Below are 17,163 nucleotides of genomic sequence, written 5' to 3' on the forward strand. Positions count from 1 at the left end.
TAAAACATGTTAGTAATTGTTATTAAGGTTTTTTTTCTTCCCACATAGTCAGGTATGAAAACAAGCCAAAAATTGTTTTTAGAATGACTAGATATCTGTGTAATATCTCACACAGTTAAAATTGTCAGTATATTAGAAAAAGCCACACAATAGGCAAAAGGAGTATTTTTTGGATGTTGTACTGAGGATTAAACCCAGGGGTACTCTTTTGCTGAGTTACACCCCCAGCTCCTACCTGCCTCCCCCCTCAAAAAAAGCCCCTTGTTTTGGAGATGGGCTCTTGCTAAGTTGCCCTTGAATTTGTAATCCTCCTGCCCACATTGCTAGCATTATAGGTATATTTTATGTGTTTCCGTTTTGAGGAGTTGTCATATGTTTAAAGGAAATCATGGACTGTGAGAATAGATCTTGTAGCATTCTGTAATATATAAAAAGCATTGGGAGGAGTAGTCTCTCTTCCTGTCAGGGTCTTTTCTTGCTAGGTCTTTAGAGGGGATGAGTTTTTTCTGAAATCTTAACCCAGAGATTTATAAACTATGACATTTGAGTAGTAATTCTCATATACCTATGTGTATACCTCCAGTGTGTCCAATTTTGCTGGCTGCTGACTCTCTGAGATAGTAATGAGGTCCTCAAATACCAGTTGCTGAGAACTAGGAGATGAGAGGCAATGAGGGAGTCTCAGGTGGTAAAGGTGTTCATTTTGATCCCTTCACATGTACATTTCACCTATTCATCATTCATTCAACAAACACTTATTCAGCATCCACCTTGTACCTAGCACAGGTAACAGATAAATCAAACAACTTTTCTTAAGCCTCTAGAGACAGACCACATGTGAATAGACAGGTGAAACCTAGAGTTTGAGGAGCTCTGGCAGGCAGCACCAAACAATTATGAGTTTTCTCTTGATCTCAATTTATATCTTCAGTTGAGAAGCACTCATATGAAGCTGACATGTAGCAGCAGAGGATGCTTTTAGCAGCTGTGGGATAAGTAACTCATTGGACCCCACTCAGTACATAATGTGTTCCTGGTGTATCAGGTCTCTCCTTTCATAACTGCCTTGTGATGGACAGCATGAGGATTATTGCCCTATTTTATAGGTGAGGAAACTGGGATCCAAAGTGAATAATTTCCGTTGTCATGCAGAGAAAGTAAATGGTGACAGTATTTTGACTTAATATCCATTGTTCTTTCATGCAGGAACTATACTGATTTACATTTCATTTGTAGTACTGAATTGCCTTGGTTTAAAGAATCCAGATTTATGAAAAACCAGGTTTGCTAATTCACCCAGGTTTAAATGGTGAATATTTGCATTGCAGAAGGATTTTCCTGTGAAGAGTTTATCTTGGGGAACACAGATGGGCCTCAGGGGTAGTTGGATCTCCTAAAATATTTCTGTAATTTTGTATTTTATACTAGCATTTTAGCAGAGACCTAGCAATAACCAGATTTTCAAAGGAACTTACACTGAGAAGAGGTGAAGAACCCTACTTTCCTAGTAGAATTTTAAAAAGTTAGTATGTAAATGTATTTAATTTTTTTAAAAAATGTTTTATTATTTATTTATTTTAAAAGTTTTTTTCTAATAGTTGTAGATGGACTGTATGCCTTTATTTTTTATTTATTTATTTTTTTTAATATGGTGCTAAGGATGGAACCCAGTGCCTCACACATGCTAGGCAAGCGCTCTGCCACTGAGCCAAAGCCTCTGCCCTACTCATTTATTTTTGCAGTGGCGGGAATTGAACCGAAGGCTTTGTGCATGTGAGATAACTTACTCTATCACTGAGTTATAGCCCCAGCCCTGAATTTCTCACATGATAACTCCTAAAGATTTGTTTAAAAAGAAAACCTTTAAATATAGCTTTATAGGAGAATGTCCTACATTTTTTGCTTTGTTATATGTGGTAGAATGTTATACTATATAGAAGCATTTCAGTAACAAGAAGGGGAATGAAAAAGGTGACTTCATTATCCATCTGGTGGGTATGAGAGGTAAAGAAATTTAAACTAGTTAATTTGGGTATCCATTAGTGCTGGGCACAGTAAGGAAGATTAGTTTATCAAAATTTTTTGTTCCTTCTCTTCATCATTTCTCATATTACCTATCACCCCTCTAAATAGCTAACCCATAAATTGAGGTGATAATCACTATCATTTATCTACAACATATAGAAGGTGTCTTGACATACATGTACTCATTTAATCTTCCCTGAAATCCTCTACAAAGACAAATCTTAGACATATTTTGCAGATGAACAAACTGGCTAAACCTTATGTTAACTTGTCCAAAGCCACTCACCTAGTACCTTTTTTTGACTGATTATTGATGTTTGAACCAAAGGCAGTTTACTATACCAACCATTTGATATTATCATTCTCTCCCCTAATGTATTTATAGAAAATGGCAGGTAGCACCTTGATTTTAGGCAGAAAGCAAGCGAGACTCAAAGAAATATTTAGTGGAAAAAACACTGAATTGTAAGAAACAAAATTGGTGCCTTGTTTAAAAAAATAATTGATACATCCCAGTTACACAGAATGATGGGTTTCATTGTGGCATATTTGCACATTTGTAAAAACAAATTGAGCTGGACACATTGGCTCGTATGTACTCCCAGCTACTTAGGAGTTGGAGGGAGGAGGATCGCAAGTTCAAGACCTGCTTGGGAACTTAGCAAGACCCTGTCTCAAAATAAAAAGAGCTGGGATGTAGCTCAGTGGTAGAGAGCTCCTGGGTTCAATCTCCAGTACCATAAGCAAGCAAAGCCACAGTATAATCAGTCTCTCTGCCCAGTCCTGTCCCCACTTCCCTTATTCCTTCCCCGCAGTCCCTTTCCCCTCCCTGCAATCCCTTTCCTCGTCCCCACTGGTCACCCTTCTACTTTCATGGTATCCCTTTTTTGCCCTGTTAGATGCCACATAGGAGGAACAATATACAGTACTTTTCTGAGTTTGGCTTATTTTGCTGAATATTTTGATCTCTAATTTAATCTGTTTTCCCCAAAATGACATAAATTCTATATATCTGGATGTTGTGTATATGTACCATATTTTTTTTATTCATCCATCTGTTGATGGCCACTTAATCTGATTCTATAACTTGGCTGTTGTAAAATGCTGCAGTAAACATGGATATGCATGTATCTCTTAAGTATGCTGACTTTAATTCTTTTGGATAAATACCAAGGAGTGCTATGGCTGGATCATATGGTAGTTCTATTTTTAGCTTTCTGAGGATCCTCTATACTGATTTCCATTGTGGTTTTACTAGTTTACATTCCCACCAAGAATGCCTAAGAGTTCCTTTCCCTTCCATACTCTTGCCAGCATTTATTGTTAATTGTATTCTTTTTTTTTAAAGTTTCACATATTTATTACCGAATCAACCAAAATCAGTTACTACATCATCTTAGCTAAAGACAAATCACATTCCCAGTCAAGTATTTTCAGTTGTCCAGATAGTGACATTTTCAGCTTGATGAGACCAGATGATCATAATCTTGATATAACATAAATAGGTGTGCCATGTCATGTGTAACTTCAAGACCCAGCTTGGTTTTCTTCCAATGGCTCCACTAGGAGTTGTGTCTGGTTTCATTATCAGCTTTTATTCAAATCCATCAGGGAATGGGATGATTTTGCTTTTGTTTCTTGGTCAGGAATCACTTGATCCTGAAAGTCTTGTGAGGAGGCACGAGGAAGGCCTGAATCAAGTGCACGCATTGCAATGGCCAAGAAAAAGCAAAGAGCTATTATTTATATTCTTGATGGTTGTCATTCTAGCTGGAGTAAGATGGGAACTCAGTGTAGAGATCTGCATCTGCCTTTTGGCTGAAGATGTTGACCATTTTTCCATATACTTTGTATCCATTTGTACTTCTTTTTAGACTTGTCTGTTTAGTTCATTTGCCCTTTTATTATTTTTTATAATGTTGAATTTTTTAGCTGTTTATATATATTCTGGGTGTCAGTGCTCTGTTGGGAGATGTTTTTGCCAGCTTTTATGCTGCTATGACCAAAAGATCTGACAAGAACAATTTAATGGAAGAAAATTTTATTTGACGCTCACAGTTTCGAAGATCACAGTCCATAGATGGCCAACTCTCTTTGCAGTAGGGCCAACGGTGAGGCAGAACATCCTGGGAGAAGGCACGAAGGAGAAGAGCAGTTTAGGACATGGCCACCAAGAAGCAGAGAGAGACCAAGCTCAACTCACAAAATATATACCCCAAAGGCATCACTCTTTTTGATGTTATTATGATGGGATTATTTTCCTGAATTTTTTTTCTCAGCAGATTCATTATTGATGTATAGAAAAGCATTATTATTATTTTTTTTAATGTTGCTCTTGTATCTTGCTATTTTGCTGAGTTTGTTATCAGCTCTAGAAGGCTTTGGGTAGAAGCTTTAGGGTCTTCTAAGAATAGGATCATATCATCTGTATATAAGGATAATTTGACTTTATTTCTTTCCTACTTGTATCCCTTTTATTTCTTTTGCCAAATTGCTCTGGCTACAGTTTCAGGAACTGTATTGGATAGGAGTGGTGAGAGTGTAGATCACGGTCTTGTTTCTGATTTTAGAGGAAATGTTGTCAGTTTTTTCCCACTCAGTATTATGTTGGCTCTGAGTTTGTCATATATAGATAAGTGCCTTCTATCTCTGGCTTCATCATCATTTCTCTTTTTTTTTTTTTTTCTTTTTTAAATCCATGAAAGGGTGTTGAAATTTTGTCAAAGTATTTTTCTAATTCTGTGGAGCTAGGCTTGCAATTTTTATCCTTGATTCTATTTATGTGGCATATTATATTTATTGATTTGAACCAGCCTTGAATCCCTAGGATGAAACCAACTTATCATAGTGCCTGATCTTTTTAATGTGTTGCTGAATTTAGTTTGCTAATATTTCATTGAAGATATTTGCATCTATGTGCATCAATGATATTGGTTTATAGTTTTCTTTTCTTGGTGTGTCCTTATCTGTTTTTGATAAAATATGAAGTAGGCTTTGTAGAATGAGTTTGGAATTGTTTTTCATGAAGTAATTGAAGAATTTAGTTCTTTAAAGATTTGGCAGAATTCAGTTGTGATTCCATCTGGTCCTGGGCTTTTCTTAGTCCTGGGAGACTTCAGTCTCATTGCTTTTAGGTTTTCTATATTATCTTGATTCAGTTTTGATAGATCATATGTTTGGAGAAATTTATCTGTTTCTTCTAAATTTTCTAATTTATTGGAGTATAAATTTTCAAAACAGTTCCTAATCCTCTGGATTTCAACTGTGTCTGTTATAATATCTCCATTTTTGTTTCCAATTTTATGAATTTGGGATTCCTCTCTTTCTTTTGGCTATTTTGACTAGGAGTTTACCAATCTTATTTATTTTTTCAATGAACCATCTCTTTCATTGATCCTTTGTATTTTTTCAGTTTTAATTTTATTTATTATTTTCTTCCACTAGTTTTAGGATTGGTCTGTTCTTATTTTTCTAATGACTTAAGATGCAACATTAGTTTATTTGAGGTTTCTATCTGTAATACAGGCACTCAGAGCTGTAAACTTCCCTCTTAGGGTTTCTTCTCGTATCCTAGAGATTCTGTATATTGTGTGTCCATCTCCATTTGATTCTAAGAATTTTTCAGCTTTACCCTAATTTCTTCAGTAACCCACTCATCATTTAGAAGGGCATTTAGTTCAGTCTTTGTGTGTTTGTATAGATTCTATGTTTTCTCTTGTTGACTTCTAATTTTATTCCATTATAGTTTGAAAAGGTGCAAGAGATTATTTTTCTTTTGTATTTGCTTAAGTTACTTGGTTTATGAACTAATATATGATCAGTTTGGGAGAAAGTTCCATGAGCAGCTGAAAAAAATGAGTGTATTTAGTTGTTGTTGGATAAAATATTTTGAAGATGTCTATTAAGTCCAGTTGATTTATAGTAAAGTTTAAATCTGATGTGTCTTTTTTGATTTTCTGTCTGGTGAGAGTGAGAGTGGTATGAAGTCCCCTACTATGATTGATTTGTGGTCAGTCAGTCTCTGTATATCGAGTGATGTTTGTTTTAAGATTTGGGATATGAATACTTACAATCATTATATCTTCTTGTTGAATTGTTCCCTTTCCAATATGTAATCTTGACTTGAAGTCTGCTTCATCTGATACTGAGAGTGGTTACTCCTGCCTGTTTTCAGATTCCATTTTATGTGGAATATTATTTTCCATCCTTTCCATCTGTGAATGTCTTAGCCTGTGAAGTGTGTTTCTTGGAGACAATATATAATTTTTTTTTTAATTTGCTAGTCAGTGTCTTTTAGTTGGAGAATTAAGATCATTTAAGTTCATTGTTGTTATGTGTTACTTGCTGTCATTTCCTTTTATTTCTAGTGTTTGAATCACTCCTAATTTTCATTTGCTTATTTATTTTTCTGATACTATTTATTCTTTTTCATCTTCCTCTCCCGTGTGTAGGAATCATTCAAGTATAATTAAATGAATCAAGTGCAATGCTGGTGTAGTGGTGGTGGATTTTTTTATTTTATGCTTATCTTGCAAGGTTTTCATTTATTTGTTTGATTTTGAAGGATAACTGAGTAATCTAGGTTGCCAGTTACTGTGTTTTAGAGCCCTCTTAGCTTTTAGTTTTTGCAGTGAAATCTGCTGTTATTCTAATTAATTTGCCTTTATAAGTGCATTGGTGTTTCTCTCTTGCAACTTTTAAAATTGTTTTATTCTGAACTTTTAGCATTTTAACTATAAATAGATCATGGACTGATTCTTTTTGGTTCTGTTTGGAGTTCTAAATGCCTTCAGTACCTGCAAGTCCATCTCATTCCAAAGATTCAGATAATTTTCTGTTATTATTTCACTGAATATGTTTTCTGTACCATTGGTGTGTTCTCTTCTCCTTTCTCAAGACCTATGAATCCTTAAGTTTGGCCTTTTAATGTTATCCCCAAGCTCTTGTATATTCTGCTCAGAGTTTCAAGTTTTTTGTTTGTTATAGTCTGTATGCTCCAATTCCTATACCTTGTATTCAGGCCCTGATATTCTTTCTTCTGCATAATTGTAGTCTGTTGGTGGTTCTTTCTACTAAGTTTTTTATTTCATTTTTTCATTTCCAAGTTCCACTCTCCACAGAATTCTCTTTCTCGAAGTGCTCTTTCCATGTCCACGTTTTCTTCCTTGGTATATTCCTTAGATCATCTTTTTGTTCAGTGACCATTTTAACAATCAGTTTTTTGAATTCTTTGTCCCGCATTTCCTTCACTTCAATATCCCTGGATTTAGTTGTTGGGGAGTTTTGAAATTTTAGAGTTTTTTATTGCCTCGTTTTCTTTGTTAAATCTCTGTTGCTGTGTTAAAATCTATTCTTTTGTTGTGATGGATATCTTGTATGTATGTATGTATGTATTGGTACCAGGGATTGAAACAAGGGTACTTAACCACTGAGCCACATCCCTATCCCTTTTTTATTTTTTGAGACGGGGTCTCGCCAAGTTGTGAGGTTGCCTTTTTGAATTTGCAATCCTCCTGCCTCAGCCTTTTGAGCTGCTGGGATTACAGTTTGTGCTCCGCTGTGTTGGGTGTGATGGATATCTTCACACTATTAGGTGAGGTCTTTTTAGGAGTGGCTTTCACTTCATTGTGTGCCCCAGAGTTGGGGATTATCTCCATGTGAAAACATCCACCCAGTGTGATCACACTGTCTTTGAGAGAAAATATTCACCAGTAGGGAACCCCTTTGGGGCAAAAACATACTAATGAACCATAAAAACTTACTGAAAATGTTCTCCACTAGTTTTAAGCATAGAAAAGGGGAGTAATACTTTAGGCTGAAAAATTAGTCATTAAAGTAAAATTACTGTTAAACAATAAAGGGCATGGAAACAGACAAACAAAAACAAAGGCAGAGGAGACAGCAGCAGATAATACAGGAAGAAAAAGACAAATTGGAAAAGAGTACAAAAATGAACAAGATGAAAAAAGGAATAAATCAAATTAACACTGAAAACCTTAAAAGGTTGAATGGTGGCATACATTTGTAATTCTAGCAACTCAGGAGGCTGAGGCAGGAAGATTCCAAGTTCAAGACCATCCTTCGCAACTTAATGAGGCCCAAAGCAATTTAGCAAGACCCTGCCTCAAATAAAAATATAAAAAGGGCTGGGGATATAGTTCAGTGGTTAAGCTCCCCAGGCTTAAAAAAATAACAAAAAAATTAAAAGAAATACATACAATTGAATTAAAGTATGTAATTATCAAATATGAAGGGAAACTTATCAACATGACAATGACCAGTGAAATAATAAAAAAAAACCCCTAATATTAGAAAGTCTTAAATTATTCCTTACTGAGCTGTTTAAGATGGAGATATTTCTTATTGGGCCTTCTGGATTTGGATTTGGGAGGTACAGTAAGTGTCCACACCTCCTTGGCTCGTCCTCCAAATTCCTCTGGGTATGGAGGTAGTAACCACACCAGCTGTGTCCCAGCTGTGTTGGGGAGCTATATATTTGGGTACATTCCCTTCCCCTACACCTGCAGTCTAATTCATTTTTCTTCTTGAAAAAAACTGCAGAGAACTTACATCTTTGCATCTAGCCACATAGACCTTGTTTTGTCCACCTTTGGGAGGAATCTAGAAAGCTCCCACTATTTCTTAGTATGTCTAGGCACACTTCTTACCCTCTCTTTAGAGGGAAAGAAGAAAAGGCCTCTGATTGTCCGTGGCTTAATGGCCATGTCTCTTCCAGGTTTAAAAAAACAAAACAAAAATCCTTAAATGCTTAAATGTTTCTCTAGCAATCAAAACAGGTAAGAGTTTGCTTGTGTTGATTTTGGGTGTAGGGGGTATGATGGCCTGCAGCAGAGGTGTGACACTGGTAACAGAGGCATGGGGCAGCTCACTGATGAGGCTTGGGACAGCAGCCAAGGTATGCACAGTGGCAGGCCACTCTGGGGTGTGCTTGGCTGCAGCTGGTGACTGGGGAGCTTGTGTCTGCTTCTGGGGTGTGCATAGGGGTGGCCGGCAGGTGGGGTGCATGTGGCAGTGGCCCTCTTCTGTGGTGTTCACAGTGATGGCTGGCAGCTGAGGTGCACCCTGCTCCTTAGATCCTGCATTCCCTGGCAGTGTCCTAACAGAAATAATGGCCAAAAAAATCTCCAAATTTGATGGAAAAAATTTTACTAGTTTTATATTATTACTGTAGTAAATTACCACAAGTTTATTGTCTTCAAAACCAACAGGTTTATTATTTATAGTTTTAGAGGTCAGCAATCCTAAAATAAAGATTATCGATAGGCTTGATTCCTTCTTTCTTAACATTTTTCAATTTATCAATGGGCTTGATCTATCTATCTATCTATCTGTCTATTTATTTATAGTGTTGGGGATCGAACCCAGGGCAGGTGCTCTACCTTTAAGCCATAACCCCAGCCCCAATTCCTTCTTTCTCTTAATTAATCTAACAGATAAAAGTTTGTTAAAATATAATAGCAACAATATATTTGATTACGTATGCTTATACACCTATGTGTTTACATAGGCTATTACCTGTGAACTGAATAACAGCCATGATACAAGAGAGGGATAGAGGAATCAGGAATATTTTGTTATAGGATACTTTGAGTGTCTGAAATGCTATGTTATTTGAAGGTGGCCTTAGCTTCATTGTAAATGTACATTGCAAACTGAAGGGCAGCCACTTTAAAAGGTGAAAAAAGAATTGATATCCTCAAAAAGGAGAAAATGGAATCATATAAAATGTTCAGTGAAAATTGCAAAGGACAGAAAAAGTGTGGAAGACAAGAAGAGGAACAAAACACGAAAGCAATAAACAAAAATGTTACAAATATGGTAGAGACTAATCCAGTTATAGCAATAATCACTCAAAGTGCCAGTGGTCTCATACACCAATGAAAAGACAGATTGTTAGAGTGGATCAAAAATGTAAGATCCAACTATATGTTATCTATAAGAAACCCACTTTAAATATAAGGACACGTGTAGATTAAAAGAAAAGGGATGAGACTGGTAGTGTAGCTCAGTAGATCACTTGCCTCACATGTGTAAAGCTCTGCGTTTGATCCCCAGCACTGCAAAAAGAAAAGGGATGGAAAAGGTCTACCATACTAACACTAATCAAAAGAATGCAGAAGTAGAATTTATTGTCTTCAAAACCATACATAGCAAACTACAGGGCAAGGAAAGTTTTTAGGGTTAAAGAGGGGCATTACATTGTGATAAAAGGATCAATTCTCTAAAAAGACACAGCAATTCTTAGTATGTATGCACTTAACAACAGAGCATTAAAGTACATGAGGCAGAAATTGATAGAACTGCAGGGAGAATCATGAATCCACTATTGTATTTGGAGACTTCAACATCCCTCTGTCAGATATGAGTTCAGCACACCGAAAGTCAATTAAGAGCATAGTTGAGCTGGGTGTGGTGGCGCATACCTTATAATCCTAGTGGCTTGGGAGGCTGAGGCAGGAGGACCCCATGTTCAAAGCCAGCCTCAGCAAAATCAATGAATTAAGCAACTCAGTGAGACCCTGTCTCTAAATAAAATACAAAATAGGGCTGGAGATACGCTTAGTGTTCGAGTGCCCTTGAGTTCAATCCCTGGTGTACCACCCCACCAAAAAAAAAAAAAAAAAAAAATAGTCGAACTCAACAGTACCATCAGTCAACTGGATGTAATTAACATGTAAGGTTTACATGTTAACCTTACATTAAGATGTAGCTCAGTGTTAGATCACCCCTAGGCTCAATTCCCAGTATTAGAGGGGGGGAAAAAATCACACACTGTCTGCTCTCAGCTTTCAAATGATGATGAAATTAAACTAAAAATCAGCTGGGCATGGTGGCCCATGCTTGTAATCCCAGCAGCTCAGGAGGCTGAGGCAGGAGGATCGGAGTTCAAAGCCAGCCTCAGTAACTTCGTGAGGCCCTAAGCAACTGCTGTGTTGAGAGCCCCTGAGTGTTCAATCCCTAGTACCAAAAAAAAAAAAAAAAAGCTGGTTCTTTGAAAAATTTATAAATAAAAACTATGAGCCATTAGCCAGACTAAGAAAAAAACAGAAAACACAAGTGAAATGGAAGGGTGAATATCACTATAGATCACATAGATATCAAAAAATAAATAAATAAATAAAGGAAAATTAGTAACAATTCTATGTCCACAGATAAAAAATCTTTATTCATAGATGACATAATCGTCTCTGAAAGAATAGACATAATGTTCCTGGAACTAATAAGTGATTATCACAAAGCTGCAGGATGAAAAGTTAATATATAAACATCACTTACTTTTCTAATACTTCAGTAGCAAACAAGTAGAATTTGACATAAACACATTACTAGTGGGGCTGGGGTTGTAGCTCAGTGGTAGAGTGCTTGCCCCTCACGTGTGAGGCACTGGGTTCGATCCTCATAAAAATAAAGGTATGTGTCCATCTGTAACTAAAACCAAACAAAAACACATTACCACTAATTTAAATTAGCACTCCCCAAAATGAAATGCTTGGGATATAAATCTTAACAAATTTCATATACTTTTTAAAAAAATGAACACAGTACCTTTATTTATATTTATTTATTTTTATGTGGTGCTGAGGATTGAACCCAGTGCCTCACACATGCCAGGCAAGTGTTCTACCACTGAGATACAACCCCAGCCTTCATACACATTTTATATGAGAAAAACTACAAAACAATGATGAAAAATGCCTAAGAACTAAATAAATGGATAGATATTCTATGTTTGTGGGTGGGAAGATTCAATAATGTCACTGAGAATGATAAGGAAAATGATCTTCAGGGACTTCAGACATCAAATTTTAGTACCCATTAAAATCAGAGGAGGATATTGAGTCCATACTCTCAGGTCTCACCTCTTCCTGTGTTAGTGATTTCAAAGGCTGAGTAGGGCCCTAGATCTGCACTTTTTTTTAGGTTGTGTGTCAGGGGACATAGGTATGTGTCGGCGGCATGGTACTGGAGATGTTTTCCCTCTGAGCCACATCCCTGTCCCATTTTTTTTTTTTTTTGAGACATAGTCTTACTAAATTGCTTAGGGCCTTGCTAAGTTGCCAAGGCTGGTCTAGAACTTATGATCTTGCCTCATCTCCTGAGTCGCTGGGATTACAGGTGTGTGCCACTGTGTCTGACTATGGTAAATGTATCAATGATGTTTTCAACTTATGGTATTTTTTTCTTTTAATATATATTCCAGAATTTGCTAAATTGTTTTTTTCCCTCCCGCCTGAAAAGGCCCTGTGAGAGAAATAAAGGGAGAAAAATTGATCTGTGAAAAGTGGGAAATATAGCCAGGCACAGTGGTGCCTGCCTGGCTTGAGGGGCTGAGGCAAAAAGATCGTGAGTTCAAAGCCAGCCTCAGCAACTGTGAGGCACTGAGCAAGTCGGTGAGACTCTGTTGCTGAATAAAATACAAAAAAGGGTTGGGGATGTGGCTCAGTGGTTGAGTGCCCCTGAGTTCAATCCCCAGTAGGGAGGCGGGGAGAGAAGGTGGGAAATGTGCTAACAATGGGTGAAATAGATGGCTTAACTACTTACTGTGGGTTTGTCCTGAAGAGACACAGCTGTGTCCTCAGGGAAGTATGTGCTAGGATGCAAGATAAAATGGATTGTTAGGGCCCTAGCAAGGTTATTTTTAAATGAAAGCATAGACATTGGCAATGGCAAAGCCCTCTCAGGTTATTAAGCTTTCCTTCCCAATTACCCTTTCAGTATGTGGCCGTCCTATATTCTGGCATTAAAACCATGCAATACAAATTTTAAGTAGGATCATTATAAATAAATATTTTCTTTCAAAAACTGCTTTGGAGGGCTGGGGATGTGGCTTAAGCGGTAGCACACTCGCCTGGCATGCGTGTGGCCCGGGTTCAATACTCAGCACCGCATACAAACAAAGATGTTGTGTCCGCCAAAAAACTAAAAAATAAATAAAACTGCTTTGGAGTAAAGGGCATTTCTTAATTAAATTACTCAATCCTGTTTTTCAGTTCTAAAAATATTTTAAGAGTTTGGGGTGGAACATCAGCCTCTATTAAGGCAGATTGTCTATGAGAGAGGAAACCAAGAATTAGAATTTAAAATAATCTGATTTCAACCATGAGACTAGTTGAAATAACACTGAATTTTGAATCCTAGGGTGTAACCTGTTAATTTTTATTGTTTTAGTGATCTTTTGCAGAAATAAAACTTCAGGAATGTTTGGGTTTTCTTATGCCAACTGACAAGTAGTTAAAATAGATTGTAAGCACTCTTGTTCATGGAGTTTCGGGTTTGGGGTTTCTGCTCATTACTGAGACTATTAGGCAAATAAAATGACACATCTGAGATCGAGTGCTTTTTGTAATCCAAGAGGACTGGAGTAGTTTATCCTAACAATTCATTTTCATTCAACAGGCATTTATGAAATTCTCACCCATAGAAGGTGGTGGGAGGCAGAAAATAAGAAGGCAAATTCTCTTCTCAGGACCGGCATCCAGGAAGGAAGTTGTGTGGGGGAAGTCATTGTGGTACTTATCTCTCCCCGGGTATGAAGGCCAGGGTTGCTGGGTGTTTTAAAAGCTTCAGGGAGGAGATGGTGCCCAGGCAGGACATGAAAGATGAGGAGGCAATAAAAAAAAAAAAATAGATCAAGAAAGAATTTATAGGATGGTATACTTGAAATAACCTCAATAAATTGATTAAAACTTAAAAAAAAAAAAAAAAGATGAGGCATTACCAAGGTAGATAGCAGCCAAGAGTAAATCCTCAGAGACTCAGTTTTTCTTCTACCTCTCATTTGCCAAATATCAACATTAAAAGAATGTTGTCTATAGTGAAGGCTCATAATATATCTTGAGCATACTTGACATCATTTAAAATGTAGGTTCAATGTAAATGTGGAGTTAAATTTGAAAGAGATGGCTTTGGTCTACGGTTAGGACAATGGGAGGATATTTGGTCCTTGAGTTTGGTCAAATCTGTGATTTTGGCTTCCTGAGTCTATGTGCTGGATACTCTGCTGTATTTCAGGGAACTAAGTCACTTTAAAAAACACAGCTGAAACTAAAATTGGTTTTTGTTGTGCTTCTATTCCTGGTACAAATGTCCCTGAGTCTGCTTGCTGTGAAGTTTCATAGTGAGGTCCCTTCCTTCTCCCACTCTGATGTCCTCTATGAACATAAAGAGGAAATTTTAGTAGAGGGGAAAGCAATACAAATGACCAGATTAGCTAAATGCTTAAAATAGCACTGGTTCATCTCTTTGTTGCGCTTGCTACACAGTAATCAAGTATTTCTCTACTGCTTGTTCTCTTCCTTGCCATAGTTCATAAACACTGTACATCAGGGTCTGGGTCTCTATTCCACTACGTTGGGCCCTAACTCCACATCCTTAGTTGGTACTCCATAAAGATTTGTTGGCTGACTGAAAGGAATGAAATACAAAGAACATATTGTTTCAAATGAATGGAACATAATTTAAAAAGTACTTAATCAGAATTTTATCCATCAACTGTAAACACTTCTTCAGGTTTTTAGGCAAATGTTCATAACTCCCATCACTTCCTCTATCTGATTTACTGTGTCTCAGTGGCTCATCATTTCTCTGAGGACAATCATTTATTCCCTGTTTTGTTCACTGCACCCCAGAGCCTGGAACATTCAGCACACCATAGATGCTTAGTAAGTGTTTGCCAAATGAATCTATATTACAGCAGCTATTTTGCATAATTGTGTTCAATCTTGAACGCAAATACCACGAATTGTATTTTATTCCAGTTTCTGAAACTGATGCCTATACATAGTTCCTATTAGATATTTTGGTTTAGGTTCTAGCAGCTTCTTTTACACTACTGGATGCCTGATCTCATATTTACACTGGCACCTTGTCTTGTTGATGGGTTAGTTTTTGTTGTTGTTGTTGTTGTTTTGTTTTTTAAAAATATTTTTAGTTGTAAATGGACACAATCTTAATTTTTTTATGTGGTGCTGCGAATCAAACCCAGTGCTTTACACATGGTAGGCAAGCACTCTACCACTGAGCCACACCCCCAGCTCATGTTGCTGTTTGTTTTGTTTTGTGGTACAGAGGATTGAACCCAGGACATCACACAGATTAGTTAAACATTGCACCACTGAGCTATGCCCCCAGATTTCTTTTAAAAATTCTGTTTTGGGATAGGGTTTTGCTAAATTTCCTGAGCTGACCTTGAATTTTTCATCTGCCTGTCTCATCCTCTCAAAGTAGCTGGGATCACAGGCATACACCTCTATGGCTGGCTGTTATACAGTATGTAATTTTTAAAGGTAACAATCTAAGATCTAGGATTCATAAACTGGCAGTAGTCCTGGGACAGGAGCAACAGTGCTGTTTGTTCAGCACAGTGGTCTGAATTGTTTTGACTCTGAGTGAAATCCCTGGGCAAGTCTTTCACCTTAGATAGCTCACCACTCTTCGTTTGCTTCACAATGATGCTTTCTTTCAGTATAACAATTATAATCATTTAATTTTTGTGTTTCTTTGTTTATTGTCAGTCTGCCTGTTGAGACTGTGAACTCCATGAGGTCAGACAGCTTATCTACTATGTTCATTGCCTTACAGCCGAGTCTTAGCCCAGGGCCTGGTACCCAGTGGCACTTGAGTGGACACATGAATGACAACCAGGACCTGAGATGATCCTAGGTGTGGATACAAAGTAATAAAGTTGGTCTTTTTCTAGCCATATTTACATATGAACTGCCCATAAAGCTGCCAAAGTGACTGCCATTGCTTAGAACACTCATGAAATCCTCTGTGGAAATTGCCTTCTTTCAGTCAGTTTATGAGTCAGCACGTTGTTCAGAATGTTCACATTTACAAAGTATGCTTTCCTATGTATTTTGTCATAGAAACAATCCATTTTGACATGAGAACTCTTAGTCATGGTTAGAGAATAAATTTATGTGTGTCCCATAATAAATAGGTGTGGGGTGGCCTTGAACTTGGTTCTGGTGCCAATTTGGTGCTTTTTTTCTACTTTTCCAAGAACAGAAAGTGCTTTGTTCAGTCTTTATCCAGAGGGGCCTGTTCCTCTTGTGTGTTTTCGAGGAAAGAGGGTGAGATCATTCAGCATCTTCCAAAAACACTAAATTCACTTGTATGTCAGTGTGTGTAAGTAGCCATAGTCAGTGCCGGGTTAAAAAACTGAAAACTGAGCTGGGCTTGGTGGCACATGCCTATAATCCCAGTGGCTCAGGAGGCTGTGGCAGGAGGATCGTGAGTTCAAAGCCAGGCTCAGCAATTTAGCAAGGTCCTAAGCAATTCATCAAGACCCTGTCTCTAAATAAAATCCAAAAACAAGCTGGGGTTGTGGCTCAGTGGTTTAGTGCTCTTGGGTTCAATCCCTGGAACCAACCAAACAAACAAAAACCCAGAGAACTAAGACTTTGGACTATAATAAATGGTCAATCTCTGCATGGTGCTATGCCTCGGTGTGGTCACTGTGCTTCCCTGCAGAGGCTGAAGCTGAGCTTTGGCACCTTTCTTCCTGCCCTTCCTGGATGGGATTACTGGGAAGTGTGTGCCCAGTGCATTAGTGGAGAGCAGAGGTCACTTGAACAGGGTTCCTCTTCCCAGAATTGATAACTCTGTTTCTGCTGATGCCAGCCTACTTTCCTTTAAACCAGAGGCCCTCAGTCTGCTATTCCAAATACTACCCACAGGCCACTCATCTCTGGCTTGTTCCAGCATTCCAAGGAGGTGCTGTGGACTTCAAGGTATCTTCTGGTTCCCAGTCCCACGGTCAAAAGACCAGAGAAGACACTGGTGCTGGGACCCACCACTGACAAAGTAGCTGCCATCTTAGGTATAATATTGTTCTTTCTTTCTAGTTGAAGACAACTTTGGCTGCTGCTTCTCAGAAAAGAGCAGCTTACTCTGCTTTTACTTTGTGAAAACAGATAAAATTTGCAGATATATTTTCAGATACTGGTCATAAACATGTCACTTTAAGTAGTCCAGCTGATTAGAATTGGTCATCAGTTATGAAACATAAGGGTAGGTGTAGGTTTGTATGGACAGGATCCTAAATGCTTTTGCTGATACTGAACCACTCCTTGCCATGTGACTTCAGTGTCCTGCTTTCCAGTTGGAACACAC

General features: G+C 37.7%; 1 protein-coding gene across 10 annotated transcripts in view; it reads left to right on the plus strand.

The window, feature by feature from the left end:
• Positions 1-17,163, plus strand: part of Dhrs7b (dehydrogenase/reductase 7B) — a 60,993-nt gene that overhangs the window by 23,221 nt on the left and 20,609 nt on the right. The window contains exon 3 of one of the 10 annotated variants that reach the window (XM_058583218.1): positions 16,728-16,870. The exons of the other annotated variants lie outside the window; for them this stretch is intronic. The gene's annotated coding sequence lies outside the window, so the exon portion shown is untranslated. The remainder of the gene's footprint in view (positions 1-16,727; positions 16,871-17,163) is intronic. 10 annotated transcript variants of the gene reach the window in all.

This window comes from Marmota monax, unplaced genomic scaffold (genome assembly GCF_021218885.2).
Source record: "Marmota monax isolate L192 unplaced genomic scaffold, Marmota_monax_Labrador192_F-V1.1 WCK01_AAM20220418_F8-fsc00291, whole genome shotgun sequence".
Taxonomy (NCBI): Eukaryota; Metazoa; Chordata; class Mammalia; order Rodentia; family Sciuridae; genus Marmota; species Marmota monax.